This window comes from Papaver somniferum, chromosome 1 (genome assembly GCF_003573695.1).
Source record: "Papaver somniferum cultivar HN1 chromosome 1, ASM357369v1, whole genome shotgun sequence".
NCBI lineage: Eukaryota > Viridiplantae > Streptophyta > Magnoliopsida > Ranunculales > Papaveraceae > Papaver > Papaver somniferum.
In genome coordinates, this window is record NC_039358.1 from 215,949,096 (window position 1) to 215,954,204 (window position 5,109).

Sequence of the window (5,109 nt, forward strand, 5' to 3'; positions counted from 1 at the left end):
AGTTCATCTTTACCTAGTGACGAAAGTCATGACAAGTTTCAATCACTTTGAAAATTTCTTACTTTGACGAAAAATAGTTTGTGAATAACAACTATAGAATATCAACGTCCTCTAAGAATGTTTCAATGATTGAAATGAGAGTTTAGATTATATAACCATTAGAGGATATAAGCATTGTTGTGGAAACACATATATGTATAAGTCCTTATTCCTTGAACCGAAGTTTGCGAACTTTGTTGATCAAGAGAACCGGCATGGTGGCGTGAGCCAAGTTCGCGAACTCAGTCCGCGAACTGGCGGAAGTTCTTGTCCCGAGAATTTCTGCTGGAGTTTGTGAACTCCGTCCAGGAAATCCGTGAACCCAGTCCGCGAACTTGAGTAGGTTATATCTAAAAACGATGTGTGTGAACTTATTCTTATATAAACTAAGGAATGCAAATTGCAAACCGTGGCTATATAGTTCATGAACCGATTCGAGTGAATCAAATCATTTTTTCTTCGATGGTGTCTTGGGTAGTTACATAAGATTTCCTTGAAATTGAACAACTCTCTAACTAGTTCATTTGAGTCACTTGGACTAGTTATGGTGAAGAAGAATATGGTTGACATGAAAGTGATCATATGGATAACCATTTGGTTGACTATTGTTGAACCAACAAATGTACAAGTTTGGGTACGGTTACACAAGCCTAGAAACGTGCATTTCATTTGTGTGTAGCAACCTAGTTTTCGATCTAACGGTTGAAAGATATTAGCTGGAATCTAATCAGGTTTTCATCTAACGGTGAATATTGAATACTTTGTTACCAAGCTAACATTGATTGCAAACCCTGATTTGAAAGACTATATAAGGGAGAACTCTAGCAACTGGGAAACCTAATCCCCACACCTTCTGTGTGATACAAGTTGTGCTAAGCTAGAGTCGATTCTCCTTTAACCTTTGGTTTCTTCTTCTAAACCAGGTTAACGACTTAAAGACTTCATTGGGATTGTGAAGCCAGACCGATGCTACTTTCTCGTAGTTGTGTGATCTGATCTTGTTGTTTCTATCGTATGAGTACAATTGTAATAATTGGCTTGAGATTGATATCTCAGACAGGAAAGATATAAAAGTAATCACAAACACTTCGTCTCATCGTTTGTGATTCCACAATATCTTTTTTCGCTGCGTCGATTAGGATTATTGTGAGGTGATTGATAATACTAGGATGTTCTTCGGGAATATAAGTCTGGTTTATTAATTGGTTCCTATTCACCTTTATTTATCAAAAGACGGAACAAAACTCGTAGGTATATTCTTGGGAGACGTATTTATCTATTACCTACACTTTTCTGTATAATACAGATTTATTTATTAAAGTCTTCGACTTTGGGTCGTAGCAACTATTAGTTGTGGGTGAGATCAGCTAAGGGATCAGAGACGTAGGATCATAACTGTACCTTGGATCAGTGTTAGATTGATTGGGGTTCAACTACAGTCCAGACCGAAGTTAATTTGGAGTAGGCTAGTGTCTGTAGCGGCTTAATACAGTGTGTGTTCAATCTGGACTAGGTCCCGGGGTTTTTCTGCATTTTCGGTTTCCTCACTAACAAAATTCTGGTGTCTGTGTTATTTCTTTTTCGCATTATATTTTGTTATATAATTGAAATATCACAGGTTGTGCGTTGTTCAATCAATTAGAATATCCGACCTTTTGGTTGTTGATTTAAATTGATTGACACTTGGATATTGGTCTTTGGTACCATCCAAGTTATCTCTCTAGTATTTGATAAAGACTCGCAGATTTCTATTTGCTTGAATATATATCAAATTGAGAGATTGAGATATAAACTCTTTGATATACTTTTTATCTAGATTGAGTCTGACTGTCTAGTTGATTCTCTAAAAAGTATATTGGAGTTTGTCCATACAGATTGCTGAGCGAAATATTGGGTGTGGTTGTTGTACCCCCGCTTTTTCATTTACGTCCGTGAACTATGATTGTCCCATATATGTCAAAAGTTAAGTTTATCATGTCATTATGAAAATATTGATAAAAGATAGAATGAACTTTTGAATATTCCGCAATATTGATCTTTCCATGATCCACTTCTATGTGAAAGTACTGTATGGCTCCGTAAGTTCTCTTATGTTGAGCGTTTCTGATTAAATTAATCATTAAGGTTCTCTTGTGGTTAATTTATTTGAGTTTACTGGATACAAATTCATGTTTCGTGTGATTTTTTAATGTCCAAAGAAATCCTTCTTTTCTTGTAAAAGTAAGGCCGCTCTTGTTGTTCTTTCGGGAATGACATTTATGGGGGGAGAGTTCTTAATTGAACTTGTACTTAATTGTCAAATCTTTGTGGGGAGCGCGGCTTTGGAATACTGTAGGAGTTTTCTTGTACCTTTATAAACTCCTTGATGAATACACTAAGTTTCGACTATGTGAAATCATCGAAACAAAGTTGATATGTTCTCTTTTAGTCATGAAGTGTCTCTATGAGAATTTCATTATGTTCCCGTTAATTTTCGTACCTTTGCCAATTTATATTGACAAAAAGGGGGAGAATTATTTTGTAGTTCACACTACATACATATGGTTTACGGATTATTATGTAAGGGGGAGTGGTTTTCATTGTGAGATGAAGTATTGACTAAGTTTTATTATTGTCACCATAGTATTATTGTCACTGTTGTGATACAATTGAACTTTGATGTTGTGTAATAATACTATGGCACTGTATAACAATATTTGAGAACAACTATTTTCGTATTGTTATGGCTACGTATCTTCAACAATTATGATGCTGAGTTGAACACGTTCAGAATCACTGGAGTACTTGGAGTGACGAAGAATTCAAGGAATGTTAAAAAAACCAAGGAAATCAAGCATTTGGATAAGAAGCTACAAAGTTTATTTATTTTGTAATCCATATGTATTGATAGTTTTGTCACTAAAACTGACAAAAGGGGAGATTGTTAGACAACTGCTCGGTCAAACTTGCAAGCGTTGCTATCTCAAGCTTGTTTGTCAAGTTTTGGTGTCAAAACTATAAGTCTTGATTTCTAGTCTACTTATAGCTATGTCTCGGATTATGATAGAATGTGTAGTTGAGATTTAGACTTCACGGCGTTCATCGATTGAAGACGAAGATCTACTAAGGGGAACTTGGATGAACTTCATCAACAAAAGGTATGTGGAGACTTGAACTCATCTATCACTCAGGAGTCTATTCTATTTAATCTCCTATTGAGACTAAGTCGTATAGCTATATAGATTGTCGGTCTGGAACGACAATTGCATACCCGTTTGCGAATTGCCGGAAAAGATCAAAATCCGGAAATCTAGTTTGCGTACCCGTTTGCAAACTGAGTTGGTTTAAGTTCTAAAATCGGTTAATTATGATTTCATACTCATGAACAAATACATTTACAAATTAAGGAATGCAATCTTTGCAAACCGTGGAAAAAGTGTTCATGATCTGATTCTTTTAAATCAATCCGATTTTGCTTCAATTATGTCTTGTATACTTCTATGAGACTATAAAAAATTGAATAAATCTATGAACAACACAATTAGATTCATTTGATATCATTTGATCCAGAAGTGTTAAGATGAATGTGGATAGTACAAAAGTGTTCATATGGCTAACTTCGGTAAACTATTGTTGATCCAACTCAATATACACATTTAGGTACGGTTACCCATATCTAAATGAAGGTATATTTCATTTGTGTGTAACAAGATAAGACCATCTAACGATGGAGAGATATTGCTTCGGTTTTAAGCAAACTTAGCTTGAATCTTAAATCAGGTTTTCATCTAACTTTGAATATTGATTGCTTTGTTTCAAAGTTATCGAAACCTAATTTGAAGACTATATAAGGGAGAACTTTAGCAACTGGGAAACCTAATCTCCACACCTCATGTGTGATACTAGTTGGGACTAGAGTCGATTCTCCTTTAACCTAGGTTTTTCCTAAAACCATTATAAGTTAAGGACTTGAAGACTTCATTGGAATTCTGAAGCCAGGCCCAACTATTTTCTCTGTAGTTGCGTGTTCTGATCTTACTTGTTGTATCACATTGAGTACTAACTTCTCTAATATTTGCTCGAGATTTATCTCCGATAGGGAAGATATAAAAATTAATCACAAAGCTCTTCGTCTCATTCTTTGTGATTCCACAATAATTTGTTCTACTACCATATAGTTAAGTTATTGTGAGGTGATTGATATTTCTAGGATGTTCTTCGGGAATATAAGACCGGATTATCAATTGATTCATGTCACCTTGATTTATCAAAAGATGAAAAGAAAAAAACTTCATAGGTATTTCTGTGGAAGATAGATTTATCTATCAGAATGGATTTTTCTGTGGGAGACAGATTTGTTTATAAAGTCTTCGACTTTGGGTCGTATGAACTCTTAGTTGTGGGTGAGATCAGCCAAGGGAATCAAGTGCGTAGAGTCCTGCCGTGATTCAGAGGCGTAAGGAACGCAATTGTACCTTAATCAGTGTGAGATTGATTAGGGCTCAACTACGTTCCATTCCGAAGTTAACTTGTAGTAGGCTAGAGTCTGTAGCGTCTTAATACAGTGTGGTTTTCAAAACTGGACTAGGTCCCAGGGTTTTTCTGCATTTGCGGTTTCCTCGTTAACAAAACTTCTGATGGCTGTGTTATTTTTTTTTCGCATTATATTTTCATATAATTGAAATATCACAGGTTGTGCGTAGTTCAATCAATTAGTAAATCGACCTTTGGTTGTTGATTGAAATTGATTGACACTTGAACATTGGTTTTTGATAACGTTCAAGTTATTTCTCATATCAATTGGGCTCACAGATTTCTATCTGTTCGATTGCAGATTATGTTGAGAAATTGAGATATAAGTCTAGGATATATTTCCTTGATTGAGTCTGACTGTCTAGTTGTTTCTCTTGGAATTGTATTGGAGTCAGTCCATACAGATTGTCGAACGAAATATTGGGTGTGCTTGTTAGACCCTTGATTTTTCAATAGGTGAAACCTATACATGTTGCTTCACTCCCCCATACATAATGATCCATAAACCATATGTATGTAATGTGAAACTACTAGTTAATTCTCCCCCTTTTTGTCAAC